This window comes from Enhydra lutris, unplaced genomic scaffold, assembly GCF_002288905.1.
Source record: "Enhydra lutris kenyoni isolate GAN:26980312 unplaced genomic scaffold, ASM228890v2 scaffoldscaffold1, whole genome shotgun sequence".
In the NCBI taxonomy this organism is placed as follows: domain Eukaryota; kingdom Metazoa; phylum Chordata; class Mammalia; order Carnivora; family Mustelidae; genus Enhydra; species Enhydra lutris.
In genome coordinates, this window is record NW_019154085.1 from 52,201,822 (window position 1) to 52,223,081 (window position 21,260).

The 21,260-nt window shown below is 36.2% G+C and overlaps 1 pseudogene; it reads right to left on the reverse strand.

The window, feature by feature from the left end:
* Positions 1 to 1,185: 1,185 nt before the first annotated feature.
* On the reverse strand, positions 1,186 to 5,783 carry LOC111140621 (annotated as a pseudogene).
* Positions 5,784 to 21,260: the final 15,477 nt, after the last annotated feature.

Below are 21,260 nucleotides of genomic sequence, written 5' to 3' on the forward strand. Positions count from 1 at the left end.
TCCTGTTTAACTGATGGCATATAGAGAAAATCACCTCTGTGAGATAGGAAGCTCCTGCTAATTTATCACTCTCCCTGACTTCTTTCGTTCTTCCCTTCTGATGCTTCTTCCCCTTATATGCCAGTGCCTTCATGCATGTTCTGGATCTTAACACCTGTGTGTTTTCTAAAAGCCTTGACTTGAGTATGTTCTTTCTCTTCCATATCCTCAGCCTTCTTCCCCTCTCCTGATTTCTTTCCATTGGCATTAGACCTGTCAAAGGATCTTTCCCCTTAAAAACAAACATTCACCTGTGCACAAATCCTCCCTTGTTCCAAGTACACTTTCAGTTACACAGAAACTCTTGTCTCTGCTCATAACTAGATGTTTCATAGCTATATTCTCTGTCTCAAATCTGCCTCTTCCATTCACACCTCAGCGCACTGACTCGCTTTTTCTGTTTGTCTGAAAGTGTTCTTTCCAAGGTCATGAAATTGAGTCCTGGAGCTCTACATGGAATATATACCTTTGATCTCTTTGTGTAACTTTGTATCATTGAGCATGTCCTCTCTCGTATGATATCCTTTCTATTGGAACTTACTACAATTATTACAATTATTCTTACTCACCACAAGAAAGAGTGCTTCTTAATTTTTCATCTGGTGATGGCAAGCACTAAAATCCTGACTTTGACAGAATAATAGTTATAATGCCTCAGTGATTTAAGTTGAAAGCAGTACATCGCTACATGGCTCTTGTACTCAGTTATCAGGATTGTACAAATGTTTCTTTATTCAAAAATACAAAGTGAATGATCCGTAGCATGGTCAGTGACAGCAGTAAAGCATATGTTGTCAAATGAAACCAGAAACTGATGCTTATAGTGATTTTCTTAAATATCAACTCTTTAAAAAAAAAAAAGATTTCCTTAATCATTGGGGGATACAGGGTGCAGAGGGAGAAGGAGAGAGAGAATCCTCAAGCAGACTCCCCACTGAGCACGGAGCCAGTCAGGGGGCTTGATCTCAACAATCCTGAGATCAGGACCTGAGCCAAAATCGAGAGTTGGCCGCTTAACTGACCAAGCCATCCAGGCACCTGGCCAGCCTTTTCTTCAGTCATTTTCTTCAGCTGACTTCTCTGAAGTTATTATTGAGGACCTCTGCCTTGAGCTTCCTCTCACAGCTCACTAATAATGGTGAAGCACTATTCTAGGAAATAGAACATGCCTCCTCCCATACCACCTCTTCTCCCACTCATTGCACCATTCCAGGGCCCTTTCCTTCTTGAGAACTCCCATGATTACAACTTCTGCCATAGTTAACAGATAGGCCACTTCAGCTGCATTCAGTAAAGCAGTTCTTACAGTCTTAGTTGGATCAGTGATTCCTTTTTCCACCGTATTCACAGAGTCTCAAACATGGTGTCATAACCAACTTCTGAGGAACTTCACATAATTTTCTCAACTCTCAGTGCTCTTTCAACACCTGAATTCTTAGCAATGGTTATTGCAGGAATTTCGAGTGTCTTCTTCCTCATTTCTGTACCAAGTTTTGGATCTTCATTAGCTGGAGTTATTGAATCCAAAGCTGGAATGTGCCGAAGCAGGGCACCACCCCCCTCCCAGAGCACTGCCTGCTTCAACAGCAGCTACTGACGGCTCTGAGGGCACCTGCAACCCTCCCTGTCTTTTCGTGCACTTTCTCATCACTTTTCTCACCACCCTTCAGCCCAGCTACTCCATCTGAGAGTTTGCCAGATGTTCATTCAGCTTTTCCTTTTCCTTTTCACTGGTTGTCGTATCTAACTGCTCAATGATTTCTTGAATACGTTTCTCAGTTTGGGCCTTGTCATCTTTTCCTTTAAAAGCGTGGCATCATTTTTGGCCACAGTGACCTCTCCAAATTTTCCCAAGTTGTGAGGTTAAACATCTTTAAGATTCAGAGTTGATCCTTCTTCTGCAGACATTGCACCATCAGTAGCAACAGCCACATCTTTAAGCTAGTTCTTTGTATTGTCACCAAAACCTGGAGCTTTGATTGCTACAATCTGAAAACCCAACTTTTGGCCTATTCAGAACCTGTGTACTCAGAGCTTCTCCATCAGTATCTTCAGCAGTTATGACCAAGGGCTTAAGATGAATATTGGGAGTTTTAAGAGCAGGTACAATAGACTGAACACTAGGAATTTTCTTTTCACTTGGTAAAACATAGGCATCTTGGAATTCACATTTCTGACTTTTTTTTTTTTCTAAGTTTTATTTTAGAGAGAGAGCATGTGCACATGCAAGTAGAAGGAGGGCAGAGGGTGAGTGAGAGCAAGATGGAGAAATACAGACTCCCCGCTGAGTGCCAGAACCCAACTTGGGGCTCGATCCTACGACCCTGAGATCATGACCTGAGCCAAAATCAAGAGGTCCAAAGCTAAAAGTGACTGAGCCACCCAGGCACTTCCACATTGCTGAGCTTTTGATGTGTTAATGAGGTATGGAGAAATACAACCTCGATCAGACTTCATACCTTCAGTGATTTCTAATTCATCATTTAGTGTTTTTCCATCCTTTACTATGATGATGTCCTTTCTCCTAACATTTTCACTGCATCAGAAATAATGTTGCCAATTTCTTTGTCTCCATTTGCAGAAATCCTGGCAACCTGAGCAATTTCCTCAGCAGTTGTCACAGAGGCAGACTGCTTCCTAAGTTCAGCAGTTAGAGCAGCCACAGCTAGCATTACACCTCTCCTGATCGCCACAGGATTAGCTCCTTCACTAATCTTCTCAAAGCCTTCTTAGCAGTTGAGCATGCTAGGGCAGTAGCAGTCATGGTGCCATCCCCAGCCTCTTCATTTGTGTTATTAGCAACATCTTGAACAAGTTTAGCACCAATACTTTTATATTTATCTTGTAAGTCAATAGACTTTGCAGCAGTCCTGCCATCTTCTGTTACTCTGGGAACTTCCCCAACTCTGTTAAATCATCACTGTTCTTCCCTTTGGCCTTATAGTAATGGCTACAGCATTGACTAAGTGGTCTACGCCTTGAAGCGTTAAGGCTCGGGCGTCGATACCAAATTTTACATCTTTGGCATAGGCCCGAGTGAGATGAGGAGCCAGTGCCCTGGACACTGGCCTAAGTTGGCAAAAGGACTGTTGGTAATCGAAGCCTTTCTGTGGAACGGTGGCAGGGTGTGCGGACAGCGAGGCAGGCGTTTAGAAGCTAGTGAAGGCATAAGTCAGTACTCTTAACAGTGTTGGCCCCGGAAATCTTAATCTTCAACAGGTCTTTGATTTTTATCTAGAATTGCTGTATTATAAGCTCAGTGAAGTATATTGTCCCAACCATCTAGCACAGGGCTAAGAGCACTTAGGCACTTGAGTTTGCCAAATAAGTGAAATAGCTTATGTATGAATGAATCTTAAATGCTTATCTCTTTTCCAGTTGTATTAAATTATTTTGCTCATCATACTGTTGATCGCAGTGTTAGCAATGGCTAACATGTATTGGTTAGTTATTGTGTGCCAGTTCTTATGATTCTCATTATATATATATATATAATATGTATAATATATATGGTATATATAATAAAGTCAGACAGCTATATATATAATATATATAATATATATAATAGAGTCAGACACTTATATATAATATATAACTTGTAAGGTTATAGTAAAGATTATATATATATTTTTTATATTAGGTTATGGTAAAGATTATTATATATATAAATAATCTTTACCATAACCTAACAAGTAGGTATTGCACTCATGGCCACTTTGCAAACATGCGAACAACTGGGTTTAGCCTAGGCAAATTAATCTCTCCAGTATCTCCCAATGAAAGGGTGGTGGAGTTGGCACTTGAATCAAAGTCTGGGGAATACTCCTAACTGTACCACATAGGGGTGGATTTCTAGAAAACAGCAGCAACAGCAATGCAACATTTTCTGTATTTCCAGCTCTTCGATATAAACGTTTATTGTTGGGATCCTTTTCTATTGTTTAGCCTCTTCATTATCTCAGAACTGGCACATGACTGTAATCGCCGTCTTTCTTAGGGGTCAACAATTATCGTTTTGTTTTGGTTTGGCATATGAAGAGAGAACCGAGAATATGCATTCAGGGAGCACCTGGGCGTCTCAGCTGATTAGCTGTCCGACTCTAGATTTTGGCTGAGGTCATGATCTCAGGGTCCTGGAATCAAGTCCTGTGGCAGATTCAGTGCTCATCGGGTAGTCTGCTTGAGGATTTTCTCTTTCTATTTCTGTCCCTCCCCTGTCCACGCTCTCTCTCCAAAAAAAAAAAAAAAAAAAAAGTGCATTCAGGTATTCAGGTTTGGGCTAAGAGAAAAGGAACTTCTGTAAAATGGCAAGAGGAGATAATGGAGGAGTATTGGGATGGCCAGGAGATACGGTGCTGTCTCCACAGAAGAGAGAGAAAATACAGGGAAGTTGGGGAAAGAATAGTAGAACAACTGACAAATACATCCTGCAGAGCCAATTGCAAATTGAAAAGAAAAATCCTAGCTAGTGACTTTTATAAGCAAAAAAAAAGGGGAGAATATAGAGAGGAAGTGAGATGAATGAAAAAGGAGTACAAAAATGTGATGAAGAGAAGCATGACTTAAGTATGATCAAAGAGAAATATAACTTCATAAAATGAGAAGAGGGAATAACCAGGAATTAAAAATGGCATAAAGAAAAATATCCAGTGCATCAGTAATAGGTTTCATTGATTCAGATTGCTGCCTTTGTAGGTATCTGCCAGAAATGCGAAGCAAAAAGAAAAATAAAATGTTGATCGCTGTTCTGCTGGGGTGGAGCCTAATGGATGTGGGAAATCTGAGAATTTTTATACAAATGATGGATTTTTGCGTGGGAGAAATCATACCAACATTTTCTTTCTCCGTTTATGCACTGTTTTATTCCGCTGAAATTAATAGATAAGAGATTTTGGAATGGAGTACACTTACTGATTTGTTTGGATGTCAATCAGTGGTTAGAATGTATTTACTATGCTTATCAGAATCAAAAGAAAACATTATAACCATTCAGCCGCATGTAGTGGAGCCTTTCCTTGGACAAATCAGATGTTATTGATCTTAAAGCTTTATGCTTTTACTATTTGAAGTATAAAACTATAAAAGCTTTGCAGAAAACTTATGAGTTATTTGCTTTTGGAATTTGAACCTTGATTCAAAAATAAACTGTAATAAGGAAAACTGTCTATTAATAACTTGTTTCTCACTGCTCTAACGTAAACTATAAAGATCTCATTTCTAGAAAAGAAATCTAACAATTGAGGTAAAATTGAAGTAGGGTGATACTCATTTTTGTCCTCCCCCACCCTGTTCCTCGGCCTTCCTCTGTATTCCCCATAGCTCATTTCTGCTAAATAATACTGAAAGAAAAATTGTCTTCATAAGTTGATTTAATTGGCAATGATTGGTACAGAGTGATAAATGGACATACAATTTTATATGACCCAGGAACATAATATTATTTAATTATTGCAGTAAAATGAGAATTAAGGTAATTTAAAATAGCATTTTTAGATTAGACATTTAAAAACAGACTACAGGATAGGTTACCTTTCTTATATAGCACATCTTCTTTTAAAATTTTTCTTTTGTCTGAATAAAAACAAATAATGGGGTGCCTTCTTTTAACAGGGAGGTTTTTTGTTTGTTTTTTGGTTTTTGGGTTTTTTTGCTCATGGTAATTTGATTTTTGAATCTGATTACTTTTGTCATTAACTCAATGATGATTTTTTTCAGGTTACAGTATACTGTTGATAGGAGACCATGTTTTTCTGTAGCAACAATCACTGTAGTTCTCAGGTACTTCAGTTAGTATGATGTTTTAATCTAAATCATATAGAAGGGAAGAACCTTTTGGGGTTCAAGAAGGTATGTCTCTAATATATTAAAATTTCTTTACATAAGTGACACAGAAGATTCATTTGTGTTGTTTCTTCTGTAAAAATTTAGTCAGATTTGATTAAATGTAGGCTGCAACAGTGATAAAAGGTGAAGTAGTCTTCCCTAATTTCAATGACTGCTTTTAAATACTGGGCCTGATGGTTTTGGGAAAGTATTTATTTGATACAAAAACCATAAATCCAACTGGAAGAAGATAGTTCCTGAACCTTGCATGAGACTCCAGGTTTGGAAGGTTAGCCAGTTTTGTAGAGTTTTAATAGAATTTGACATGGGTGCAAATTTTTATCTTCCGAAGTCACATAGATTCTATAACACTGGAGACTTCTGGAAATAAGAGAGAAAAATCTGAAAACAGAATACTTAAATCAGACTTTATTTTATGGTATTTTAAAATTTTTAATTAACTAAAAAATTTATTCATTTATTTTAAGAGAGGGTGGGGAAGGGACAAAGGGAGAGGAGAGAGAGAGAGAATCTCAAGCAGATTCCCCACTGAGTATGGACCTCCCCAACTCCCCACATGGGGCTCAATCCCAGGACCCTCAGATCATGACCTGAGCTGAAATCAGTAATCAGACATCTAACCAACTGAATGACCCAGGCACCCCATAAATCAGCCATTATTTTAATAAAAAGTTCTGCCCTTCTTTTCTTTCTCATTTACTCTGTTTTGTGAACAACTTTTTGACAATCCTTTGAGTCTGATACTGTTTGTGACACTTCATTATAACTGAGGATGTCCCCATGTACTCACATATGCAAGCGCATAAGTGTCAGAGAACTAAAGATTTTATTCTTTATCACTATTACATGGTGCTTTTCTTTCTTTTTTTTTTTTTTAAAGATTTTATTTATTTATTTGACAGAGAGAGATCACAAGCAGGCAGAGAGGCAGGCAGAGAGAGAGGAGGAAGCAGGCTCCCCGCTGAGCAGAGAGCCCGATGTGGGGCTCGATCCCAGGACCCTGAGATCATGACCTGAGCCGAAGGCAGCGGCTTAACCCACTGAGCCACCCAGGCGCCCCAGCTTTTCTTACTTGTTTTCAAATAAAAACATATTTCCTATAATTCAGATAATATATACTATTTCTGGATAATTTGAAAAGTAGAAAAAATGTTAAGAAGAGTTGTAAAACAAACAAAAAATTCACACATCCCCACCTATTCTTTCCAGTACTTTTATAAAAATAAGTAAAAAAAAAAAAAAAGTTGTGATTATAATGTTAAAACAACTATGTATGTTAATTTGTTGAATTTTATAGTATCTTATAAGCTTTTTTCATGTTAGTGCAAAATTGCATAAGTTTCTAAAAGCAACATAATATGCTACCAATTGGTTATGTATTTGTTTTGAATTCTTTTAAATAAATAATGCCATCATACCATCTCCCTTTAATATGGGGTTTGGTTTTTATTTTTTCCTTATTTATTTATTTTTTTAAATTTAAATTCAAATTAGTTAACATATAGTATAGTAATTGGTTTCAGGAGCAGAATTTAGTGATTTATCACTTACCTACAACACCAAGTGCTCATCCCAACACATGCCCTCCTTAACGCACACCACACATGTAGCCCATTCCCCCCAACTACCTCCCCTCCAGCAACCCTGTTTGTTCTCTATAGTTAAGTGTCTCTTATGGTTTGCCTTCTCTGTTTTTATCATATTTTTCCTTCTCTTCCCCTATGTTCATCTGTTTTGTTTCTTAAATTCTACAAATGAGTGAAATCATATGATATTTATCTTTCTCTGACTTGTTTCACTTTGTGTAATACACTCTAGTTCCATCCGTGTTGTTGCAAATGACAATAATTCATTCTTTTTTGATGATTGAGTAATATTCCATTTTATGTACGTACGTATGTATGTATTTACGTATGTAAATACCACTTCTTTATCTCTTCATCAGTCGATGGACATTTTGGCTCCTTCCATAATTTGGGTATTTTTGATAGTGCTGCTCTAAACATGGGGGTGCATATTCCCCCTTTGAATCAGTATTTTTGTATCCTTTGGATAAATACCTAGTAGTGCAATTGCTGGGTGTTAGGGTAGCTCTATTTTTAAGTTTTTGAGGACCCTCCGTATTGTATTCTAGAGTGGCTGCACCAGCTTGCATTCCCGCCAATAGTGTAGGAGGGTTCCCCTTTCTCTGTATCCTCGCCAACATCTGTTTTTTTCATGAGTTGTTAATTTTAGCCATTCTGACAGGTACAAGATGGTATCTCATTTTGGTTTTAATTTGTATTTCCATGATCGTGAGTGATGTTGAGCATTTTTTGTGCATCTGTCAGCTATTTGTAGGTCTTCTTTGGAGAAATGTATGCTCATGTCTTCTGTCCACTTCTTAACTGGATTATTTATTTTTGGGGTGTTGATTTTCATGAGTTCCTTTTAGATTCTGCATACTAGCCCTTAACCTGATATGTCATTTGCAAATATCTTCTCCCATTCTGCTGGTTGTTTTAGCACAGCTTCACTGTGCAGAAGCTTTTTAGCTTGATGGAGTCCCAATAGTTCATTTCTGCTTTTGTTTCCTTTGCCTCCAGTGATGTGTCTAGTAAGAAGTTGCTATGGCTAAGGTCAAAGGGGTTGCTACTTGCTGTCTCCTCTAGGATTTTGATGGTTTCCTGTCTCACATTTAGATTTTTCACCCATTTTGAATTTATTTTTGTGTGTGATGTGAGAAAGTGCTATAGTTTCATGCTTTTTCATGTGGCTGTCTCAACACCATTTTCTCAACACCATTGTTGAAGAGACTGCCTTTTTCCATTGGATATCCTTTCCTGCTTTGTCAAAGATTAGTTGACCATAGAGTTGTGGGTCCATTTCTGGTTTCTCTGTTCTGTTCCATTGATCTATGTGGCTGTTTTTGTGCTAATACCATACTGTCTTGATGATTACAATTTTATAATATAGTCTGAGGTCTGGGATTGTGATGCCTCCTGCTTTGCTTTTCTTTTTCAGCATTGCTTTTTCAAGTTCTTTCATGGTTCCATACAAATCTTAGGATTGTTTATTCTAGTTCTCTGAAAACTGCTGGTGTTATTTTGATCACGATTGTATTGAATTTGTAGATTGCTTTGGGTAGTATAGACATTTTAGATATATCTTTTCTTCCAGTCCATGAGCCTGGAATGTTTTTCCATTTCTTTGTGTCTTCTTCAATCTCTTTCATAGTGTTCTATAACTTTCAGCATACAGATCTTTATCTCTTTAGTTACTCCCTATCTTATGTTTTTTGGGGCAATTGTAAATGGGGTCAGTTCCTTGCTTTCTCTTTCTGTGGCTTATTATTGGTGTATAGAAGTGCAGCAGATTTCTGTACATTGATTTTGTACCTTGCAACTTTGCTGAATTCCTGTATCAGTTACAGCAATTTTTTGGTAGAGTCTTTCAGGTTTTCTACATAGAATATCATGTCATCTGTGAGGAGTGAGTGTTTGACGTCTTCCTTGCAGATTTGGGTGCCTTTTATTTCTTTTCGTTGTCTGATTGCTGAGGCCAGGACTTGCAGTACTGTCTTGCAGTGGTGAGAATGGACATCCCTGTCTTGTTCCTGCCCACAGAGGAAAAACTCTCAGATTTTCCCCATTGAGGATGATATTCACTGTGGGTGTTTCATATATGGCATGTATGATGTTGAGGTATGTTCTTTCTATACCTATTTTCTTGCGGGTTTTGTATCAAGAAAAGATGCTGTATTTTGTCAAATGCCTTTTCTGCATCTATTGAGAGGATCATATGGTTCTTATCCTTTCTTTCATTAATGTGGTGTATCATGTTGATTGATTTGTGGATATTGAACCACCCCTGCAGCCCAGGAACAAATCCCACTTGATCATGGTGAATAATCCTTTTAATGTACTGTTAGATTCAATTTGCTAGTGTTTTGTTGAGAATTTCTACATCCATTTTCATCAGGGATATTGGTCTGTAATGCTCCTTTATAATGGGGTCTTTGGTTTTGGGATCAAGATAATGCTGACCTCATAGAGTGAATTAGTTTTCCTTTCATTCCTATTTTTTGGAATAGCTTCAGAAGAGGAATTACTACTTCTTTAAATGTCTGGTAGAATTCCCCTGGCAAGCCATCTAGCCCTGGACTCTTATTTGTTTGGAGATTTTTGATTACTGACTCAATTTCTTTGCTGGTTATGAGGTCTGTTCAAATTTTCTATTTCTTTCTGTTTCAGTTTTGGTGGTTTATATGTTTCTAAGTATTTATCCATTTCTTCCAGATTGCCCAATTTGTTGCCATATAATTGCTCATAATATTCTTTTATAATTGTTTGTATTTCTGTGGTGTTCTTTGTTATCTCTCTTCTTTCATTCATGATTGTGTTTATTTGGGTCCTTTCTCTTTTCTTTTTGATAGGTCTGGGTAGGGGTTTATCAGTTTTGTTAATTCTTTCAAAAAACCAGCTCCTAGTTTTGCTCATCTGTTCTACTGCTTTTTTGATTTCTGTATTATTTATTTCTTCTCTCATCTTTATTATTTCCCCTCTTCTACTGGATTTAGGCTTTGTTTGCTCCTCTTTTTCCAGCTCCATTAGGTGTAAGGTTAGGCTGTATATTTGAGAATTTTCTTGCTTCTTGAGGAAGGCCTGTATTGCTATACACTTCCTCTTAGGATCACCTTTGCTGGGTCCCAAAGGTTCTGGAGTGTCATGTTTTCATTTTCATTTGCTTCCATGTATTTTTAAAATTTCTTCTTGAATTTCCTCATTACCTGTTAATTCTTTAGTAGGATGTTCTTTAACCTCTGTGTATTTGTGGCCTTCCAAAATTTTTTTCTTGAGCAACTATGGTTTGCTCAAATAAAGCTTCTGGTCCTTTTCCCCACTCTTCTTCTTCTAGGGCTCCTATGATGTGATTATTATTGCACTTTATGGAAGATCTAACAGTTGTAAATATTTATGCCCCCAGCTTGGGAGCAACCAGATATATAAATCAGTTAAAAACAAACTGAAAGAAACTCATTAATAACAATACCATAATAGTAGGGGACTTCAATATCCCACTCACAGCAATGGACAGATTATATATATGTGTGTGTGTGTGTGTATGTATGTGTGTATATATATATATATATATATATATATATATATATATATATACACACACACTGGGTCACATATCAGGCCTCAGTCAGTACAAAAAGATTAAGATCATACCATGCACATTTTTAGACTACAGCTCTGTAAAACTTGAAGTCAACCACAAGAAAAAATTTTGGAAGACCACAAATACATAGAAGTTAAAGAACATCCTACTGAAGAATGAATGGGTAATGAGGAAATTAAAGAAGTTAAAATATACATGGCAATATACCCTCTTCCACATGTACTCCAGGAAGGGGACTGTTCTCTCCCAGTGTGACCCAGGGTATCCCCACACCACAGCATCTTGCCTGTGTGCTGCTCTCTCTCCCACTCTCTCCTTCTCTCTCTGACTTCTCTCTGTGAAAAGGCTTTCCCTCTACAGCACTGAGGCTTTTCTCGATTCACATCTCTGAACCTTGTTTCTGCCACATTCTCTCCTTGCAGTTGTGCAGATTGTTTTCTTAATCCTCAGATCGATTTCCTTGTTGTTCAAAATGATTTGATCTTGATCTAGCTGTGTTTGAGGGTTGAGGCAAGTCCAGGATCCCCCTACTACTCTGCCATCTCCTCTAATACGGGTTTTTTACAGAGTTTTCCAGTAGATAAATTATTGTTTCAAAGTATATGATTTACAGAGGGTTTTCCAGTAAAGAAATGATTGTTTCAAAGTATATGGTTGTTTTTAAGAAGCTAGATAAAAAATCATTTATTTTTAATAAGCCAACTTCTTTCCAAAGAAGTTTTTATCATTTTACATTTTAACCCACAAAGTAAAAAAGGACTCATTTCATCCTAAAATATAATTTTATCAAAAACAGTATCTAATTTTAATGTACAGTTCTTTAATTCGCACAATCCTTAATTAAATTAATTAGTAGTTTTCGCAGACAACAGGGAAAATGTTGCCTTGTGTTTGGGTTGGTTGTTCATTTGCTTGTACATGTAATGGTAATCTCTGCTCAGCTTTTAAATCTTGTTTCCTTTCTCATGTATTTTTGGAAAATTTCCTTAATTGATAATGCTTCTATATTTTGTATTATTGGATTATATACTCCATTATATTAGATTGCTTTATACTGATAAACAAGTTTTAGTCGTTAACAATTTTGTAAGACAAGATTGCTTTGCTAATAAGAATATGAATTTTCATTTTCTTTCTTTGAGTATATGATAATTTTACTTTACTGTTAATTAATTGGGGACTAATTAATCAATATTCTGATTTTTAATTCTTTATTTACTTCTTCCCTTTAATTGCCTGTTTTAAGGCACTTAATTTAAGACTAATAACTTCACCAAGAAGGTTGCAAGAAATAAAAACATAAACTCAAGCTGCAAATCAAAGTAATAAGTAAGTATATGGTAGCTTTATTAAAGTGGATTTTTTTTTTTTTTTTTTTTTTTTTGAGTGGAGGATTTTGAATATTTTACCTGTTAATACTTCTTCACTCTATTTTTGGGAAGTGTGTGCATTTCTTTCAGGTATCATTAAGGTAAAAAAAAAAATAACCCACTATATTAAAATGTTCAAGCAGGCAAATAAAATTTTATTTATGTTTGTGCATCTGTATGATAAAAATTTGGAAAGGAACACTTGCTAGTTTTACTTCTGGGAGTTTTTGTGGCTAAATCCCTGTTGCATCCTCTCCTTTGTGCTGCTGGCATCCTTTTGTGCCCTAAAGTTCTGGGCTTTTCTTTGACTTTACTTTCTTTATGTCTCCGGCTAATTACCAGCTGGAGCAGAGTGATTCTGATATAATTTTAAAGATAATTTAATATGGTTTTTCATTGTCTTCTACAAATAAATGCTTTGGAAAGCAAGCCTAGACAAGGAATAGCTGTTAGCCTCCACATTTCAAATAAGGAACACTTGTAATACATTCCTTACATGTTGTGTTATGAAGAATTCAAAAGTCTTAAGGCCAGCTAGGAAGCTGAGGTTAAGATTTTCTAATGGTTTAATGTCTCAGTGGAAACAATTATTTTCTTTTTAATCATGTGACTTGTGACAGAAGATGGACAGCTCACTGGCAGATGTCTGTTGGGAACTGTCTAAATGCTCTACTATTGTCTTAAATCCCTAGGTCTTATATCCAGTTGAACATTTTGAATTTCTGTTTACCCCTCTTGATAACTATTAATGAACAAGCTTAAACTGCTGGTATGCCATTTTATAAGATGAATACTAAGCTGCATTAAATACCTGAAACAAATAAATAGTGAACAATTTTTAGGTTGATGAATACATTTATTTATTTATTTATTTATTTGATAGCGATCACAAGTAGGCAGGGAGGCAGGTAGAGAGAGAGGGGGAAGCAGGCTCCCTGCTGAGTAGAGAGCCCGATGTGGGGCTTGATCCCAGGACCCTGAGATCATGACCTGAGCTGAAGGCAGAGGCTTAACCTAACACTGAGCCACCCAAGTGCCTCTATGAATACATTTTTTATTTTTTTTAATTTATTTTATTATTTTTTAAAGATTTTATTTATTTATTTCACAGAGGTCACAAGTAGGCAGAGAGGCAGGCAGAGAGAGAGGGGAGGAAGCAGGCTCCCCGTTGAGCAGAGAGCCTGATGCGGGGCTCAATCCCAGGACCCTGGGATCATGACCTGAGCCGAAGGCAGAGGCTTAACCCACTGAGCCACCCAGGCACCCCATTTTTTTTTTAAACTACTTAATTTCATTATCTTCTTGAGGGTCATGAACAGCTTTTTACAAGCTTTCTTCTTGAAGACTTAATTTCATTATATTTTATTGATAATCCATTGCTTGTAAAGTCTTATTAACATATACTTTAGGCTTTGCCATTCATGGCATCTTCATAGAACGCATATTTGTGTTTACAATCATGACTACAAGGACCAATGTATAACAAACTGTTTTGAGAAGTGGCATCTGCCGCCTCGTAAATACTCTGTATAGAATTTCATTCTTTTTTCAATCTCTACATGCTCAATAATTTTGTTACTACATTGTCCTAACATTAATAATTATATATAATAACTACATTAAAAAGAGCTTTGCATTTTGGAATCATTCCTAGTGTTTCAGTTATCTTTGAGTGATAGTACTTCTAGGGATATGCTCAAGAGAAATGAATACATGTGTCCATACAAATATTTGTGCATGAATGTTCATAGGTGCATTATTCATAATAACCAAAAAGTGGGAATAATTCAAATATATACCTACTGATAAATGAATAAATAAAATGTGGTATGCCATACAAGGGAATATTATTTGGCAAGAAAAAGACAGAAAGTACTGATATATACTACAGCATGTATATGTCTTGTAAATATTATGCCAAGTGAAGAAGACAGTCACAAAGGAGCATATGTTGTATGATTCCATTTAAATGAAAGCTCATAATGGACACTTCGGTAAGAGGCAGAAATTAGATTAGCAGTTACCTAGGGCTTGGGGCCCTGTGAAAATTGGGAGGTTATAGGGAAGGGGAGCTGTTTTCTTTTGAGGTAATGGAAGTGTTCTAAAAGTGTTTGTGCAGAGCTTTGTGACTATACTACAAGCCAATGCATTGTAAACTTTGAATGGGTGAATTACATGGTTTGTAAATCTTTAGTAATTTTTAAAAAAAAGAAGTTAAAGTGGTATGTCAAGGTGGTAATGGTGGCTTGGTCTAGAGTGGCAGCAATGGAATCGGTGAGAAGTGGGTCAAATCTGAAAGCAGAGGCAATAAATTTTGCTGCAAGATCAAATTGGGGGTGTAAAAAAAAGTTGCACAGGAAACAACAGATGTTGACGAGGATGCAAGAAAGGGGAACCCTCTTTCACTATTGGTGGGAATGCAGACTAGTGTAGCCATTCTGGAAAATGGTATGGAGGTTCCTCAAAAAGTTAAACATAAATTAAAAAAATAAAAAAACAAAGCAAAACAAAATGACCCAGCAGTTGCCCTACTAGGTATTTACCCAAAGGATACATAAATTCTAATTTGAAGGAATACATGCACCCGAGTTATGGCAGCATTACCAGCAATAGCCAAATTATGGAAAGAGCCCAGATGTCCATCAACTGATGAATGGATAAAGAAGATATGGTCTCTGTCTATCTATCTATCTATCTATCTATCCATCTATCTATCTATAATGGAATATTGCTCAGCCATAAAAAGAACAAAATCTTCCATTTGCAGTGATGCGGATGGTGCCAAAGAGTACTATGCTAAATGAAATAAGTCAGAGAAAGACCAATACCACATGATTTCACTCGTGTGGATTTAAGAAACAAAACAAATGAGCAAAGGAAAAAAAAATAAGAGAGACGAATCAAGAAATAGACTCTTTAACTATGGAAAAAAATCTGATGGTTACTGGAGGGAAAGTGAGTCAAGGATGGGTTAAACAGGTGATGAGTATTAAGGAGGGCACTTGTGATGAGCACTGAGTGCTGTCTATGAAGGATGAATCATTGATTTGTATGGATGAAAGAAAAAAAAAAGTACAATGTTTTTGGTACCAAAAAAAATAAAATAAAATAAAAAAAGAGTACAAGGTTTTTTGACACAGCCTGTGCTATGTCAAATCCTGCTTAGGATTTATATAAAATGGTGCTTGAGGATTGACCACTGAATTGGTCAATCTATATTGACCGATTTGTATAAATAAGGTTTCCATATGGTGGCAGGGGCCAAAGCCTGTTGGGTTTAAGAAAAAATATGAGGTTAGGGATATGGGATATGTAGGCAGTGGGTATACATAATTCTTTCTAGAAGTTTTGTATTAAAGGTGAGCGGGGTGCTGGAGGAGTAGCTGAAGAGGGATGTGGGGGCAAATCAGTTTATTTTAAGGTGATTATTCATACAGCATCTTTGTATGAATAGCATTGACTTAGGAGAGAAGAAAAAATGATGCAGAAGAGACAAGTGCAATCCGTCAGTGACATCCTATGTGAAAGCAGAGGATGTTGCACTCCTAAAGGGACAGTCATCCATTGTAACACCTGGACCTGCAGATTTAGGCTTGGCAGTCATAGAACAAGCAAGCTGATACATTCAACATGGTAGTAGGCAAAATACTTTTTTGATTGTTTATGTCTTCTCTGCTAAATGTAGAAATGTAATGATCGGCTAAGAGGAAGTGTGGAGATGGAAGTCTGAGGAAGGCAGAGAACGTGCAAAAGTTTCCTGATGGATGAAGATTGATTTGAGTAGGAACTGTTGAAAGATTGCAGCAAAGCACTGAAAGATACTTGTAGTGGGATGTGAGTTTATAGCGTGAAGAGGAGAACAGGCAGCATACGGGGGTGGGGGACTCTTTCTAGGTCATGTTCATCTGTTGCAAGTAGGAGTGGAATAGGAGAAAGTCCGATTAACCTGCTTATTAGTTTCGTAGAGCTGCCATAAGAAAGTATCAGAGACTGTGTTGCTTACACACAGAAATTTATCTTCTCACAGATTTTAGAAGCCTATAAACAGTGTGTCAGTGGACTTAATTTCATTCTGAGGTCTTTCTCTATGGCATATAGATGGCTGCCTTCTCTGTTTTCACATGGTCTTTCCTCTGTGTCCTAATGACCTTTTTTATAAGGATGCCCATCATTTAGATTAGGACCAATGTGTATGACCTAATTTTGCCTTAATTACCTCTTTAAAGGCTCTATCTTCAAATATAGTCACGTTCTAAAATACTGGGGGTTAGGACTTCATATATGAATTTTGGGGGATGGCTGTGGCAAAATTCATAATAAACCATAACAACCAATGCTAGAGTTTTAAAAACTTAAATATATTTGAGTGAGAAATGGAATATGTAAGACGTTTGAAATCTTATTCTCATATAACTTACTACTTAAGATGAACAGATAATAAACAAATTATAAAAAGTGATTAATCTTTTAATATCTTTGGGGGTATTAGGTACAAAGAATAAAGATAAATGAATTAAAGAAATACAGAATGACTGAGTTATGTGTGTTATTTTACATAGGTTGATGGAAAGCTCTCCAAGATTTGACATTTGAGCAGGAAGTAAGGAAGAACTGAAGGAAATAAGAGCAGGGAGCCATGACCATGTCAGTGCACAGAGAAAACAGCATATGCACAGGCCCTGAGGCAATGTATATATAAGAAACAGTCTGGAGACCCAAGTTTCTGCCATAGAGAACACAATTAGGAAAAGAGAAAGATACTAGTCAGGGAATCAAATGATAGGTACACAAGCAGTTTGCTTTTGCCTTGAGAAAATGGGGTATAATTTATACAGAATGAAATGCATAGCTCTTAAGTCTATGGTTCAGAGTTTTGACAATTGTCAAATCCTGTGTGACTCTTCCTGATCATAAACTCTACTAAATATATTTGTGATTATTAAATATAAAACACTATAATTTGTAATACAATTATTAATATTAAATATATTCATGATGATGATCTTGTCTTCCGACCCCCTGAATACCTACATACTGAATTTATACTACTTCTGAAAGGATGGGCAAAGAGAATTCTCACTCTTTTTTCTCATTCTTTTGATCATGTTCATGATATTGCTAATATTGTTGTTACTACTACTACTACTACTAACTAATGTATATTGAGTCCCTCCTGAGTGCCAGGCACTGTTATAAGAGCTTTGCATATTTCAATTATTCAGCACTCACCATAGCCTGTGAAGTAGGTATTACTGTTCACATTTTCTGATTAGGAAAATCGAGGCACACATGTAAGCAACTTGAATTAAGCCATACAACTAGTGAGTACTGGAATGCAGATTCAACCCCTGGCATTCTAACTCTGCACTACATAATTTAAATCTTACGTTAGGTTGCCTCCCAATAGTCAAATTTTATGTTATGAATATTCTACTTTCCTTAGTTTAAAAGCAAGTGAGGGCTGTTCTTTCCTTTCTATTCCACTGTTTCCACACAGACATTCGTTTAGTATTATTTTTGCTTCTTTCTCTCTTAGTATATATTCCCATGTGATTTTTATAGTGGATCCTTTGGTTTAGGCTGGGGCAGATTCCCTTAGCTCGTCTTAATTTTTGATTTTCATTCATACATAGATCAGTCTTCTTGTCAAGCATACCTGTGACTAATGCAGGGTACTTTTTTTCAGTGCTTACACATTAGATTTATCAGTCCGTAAACCAAATTCTGCAAATTTGTCCAGTCATCAGCTCCCAGAAGCTCCTGCACAGTTATTTGAAACATCTGAAGCATGTTGGTGCCTGGAACTTCCAGGAGTACTATCAGCAGTCTTCCGCTAGCTCCCAGGATCCTTTGGCAGCCTCACATATAGCCTCACAAAGTAGATTGGATAAATTTGTACCTAGTATGCAATTTTCTACAAAATAAAATGAGTACAGATAAACATGTCTAGTGGCAACTGACTAGACTCTTTATGCGAGTGATAACCTCAATTCAAAAACAAAAAACTCTTTCTCCTTATTTAAAACATATATGTACCAAACTCCTAAGCTTTGTCTAGATTTTTTAATTTAAAATCTATTTTTGATAAAAAAAAAAAAAAAGAAAATGGGGCATATCGTCAAATCATGTAATATGTCATAGAATATCTGGCTGATAGAAGAAAAAGAGAAGCAGTCAGACTAACAAGATAGTACTTGATGGTTTTCTTTTGTAAGTATTCCTACCTAGAGAAATACTATTACAGAGAGAAATAATGTGCTCCAGAGATACTGAAACGGTTAGGAAAGGGGCTGTGTTTTCAGATAGAAGAGCCTGTAGTTTATGCAAGTTATTCCTGTTCCACATGGGTTTGGCAAGCCAGTGTTATTGCAGAACTTGGATTCAGTCTGAGAAACTGAGAAGTGTTTGCAAATTAATAGAGGCTTACTGGAATAAAAACATAATACAGATGCTGATTCTCTTAAATAAACCTGGGCCACCAACTGTGTTTATGCTGGTTACTGTTACCATGTATGTTGTACCTTCCTTCTGCTCAATCAGTTTTGTTCTCATGAAGAGTATTGGGATACAGTATATGAGATTACTATTATACAAGTGTCAGCAGATAAAAATGATAAGATTTAGTATTTTTTCAAGGTAGAGATGTTTTCAAGGTAGAGATGGAGTTCAAAAGTTGAAATATATGAGGGAAGACTTTCACAAACAAAAATTTAAACAGCAGTGTCATTTTATCATTAAAATAGTGAGGAGACTTCTCTCAGTGCTAATGGCTTGATATATAGCTCTATCAGGCTATGAAATTAGATAATTTGAGTAATGCTTGAAGTGGCAATAAGATATGATTTCGACTTTCTGTTATAACTAAAGTTTATATTAAATTCTGAATAACCTTAAATGTTAGGCTATTAGGAAATGTCTTATCTTAGACATTTTAATATTTAAGTGATTTCACATTTTTTATTATAATAATGTTTTTTATATTTTCTTTTAAAAATGTTCTCATACTTTATCTCACTTAAGCCTTACAATATTTTATGAGGTGAATACGACAGGGAATATGTTATAGTAAAGGCAATGAAGCACAGAGAGGCAAATGCCTACCCAAAGACATCTTTTCATTTTATGACAGAGCCAGGGATGGTGTTGTTTATGCCTTTTATTATAGATCTTTATATAACATATAAGATCTTTTATTACAGGACCTTTTAAGATATTCCTGTCTTAAATCTGGGGATGGCCATTTGATAACCATCAGTGTTATGTATACTTTCCTGTGAGACTTTTTTCCACAATAAACTGAAGGGGACTGCTTCATCCTAGGACCGAAGAAAGATACAATAGCTTGAATTGTTTCATATCTCATATTCAGTAAAACATGCAGAAACTAATAGGAAAGATACATAGGGGAATTATTCCCTTGTTATCAGGTTTAGAGGCTGAGTTCCAATGTTTAGTTATAATATTTACAAAAAGTAAAATTAAAATGAAATAAAGTAGATAATTAATGTGCCATTTTTTTAAGAAAAATAATAAGCAAATAGGTAAACCCCATAAATCATATATTTCTTCAGTTTGCAGATTTTGCACCTTTCTTTCTTTAATAATTATATGCTGAATAAATGTAAATTTAATGTAGATCGTGAAAATAGACTCTTACAATTTTTTCAGCTGTCACTTTATGTAAATTTCGAATTCATTGTGAGTCTGGGTAGTTTGTAACAGGCAGCAGCATTGGTGTTGCTTTATCATACAAAGTCAGCTGCCATTAATTTAAAGAGCTTCTGCTTCTGCAAATTGCACTTTGATGTTTTTATTTCGAGACAAATATTTATGAACTATTTCAAGTGTCTTTGTATTTAATAGCTGTTCTCAAATGTCTTTCAAGGCTATGTTACTAATTCACATCAAAGATTTTTATATTTAAGTTATTATTATATTTTATTTATTTTTTTTTAGAGAGAGAGTGAGTAGTGGGGGCAGAGGGAGAGGGAGAGAGAGAATCCCAAGTAGGCCAACATGGGCTCTATCTCATGACTCATGACCCTGAGATCATGCCATGCTGAAATTAAGAGTTGGACACCAAAGACTGAGCCACAGGATCCCCACAGTTGATGTTATTTTAAATGTAACAGATGATATGAGAGTATTTTTGGTTTGTTATACTTACTGTACCTGACTTAACTGTAACTTTATGTAAATTAATTAACCAGGCAGTTCCTGCTCTTTATAATATAAATGAAAGAAATATGTTTATGGTATTCTACACTTAACTTTGAATATCTCTCAATAATTGTGCACTTATCTGTTATGCCTTTTAGAATTTTTGCTTTGGTTATTTTAAGTCACTTTAAACTAGTATTTTGTTTCCCCTCTGATAATTTTTTTGAACATACACGATCCTTTCTAAAATATACATTTGTTGTGGATACTTTCTGTGCAATCCAGATGGGGTTTTTAAGGCTATGTAACTGATGACTAATTTCATGTAATGGTCCTTCTTGAGAATTCAAGAATTTTTGTTTTGTATGCTAATATTAATAATTATCTGTTTTGCAAGATACTTTACAAGCATTATTGTGGTTAGTCCTCATAACAATCTTTAGGTTTGGCCTTGTTACTCTCATTTTATAGATGAGGAAACAGAGGCTTAAAAGGGTCCCACAGAGGAGCCCATGGAGGGCATGGTCGGTTAAGTGTCCGACTTGTGGTTTTGGCTCAGGTCGTGATCTCGGGGTGGTGAGGTCGAGCCCTGCATCCGGCTCTGTGCTCAGCACGGAGTCTGCTTGAGATCTTCTCCCTTTCCCTCTGCCCCTCCTGCTTGTGCTCTTCCTCTCAAATAAGTAA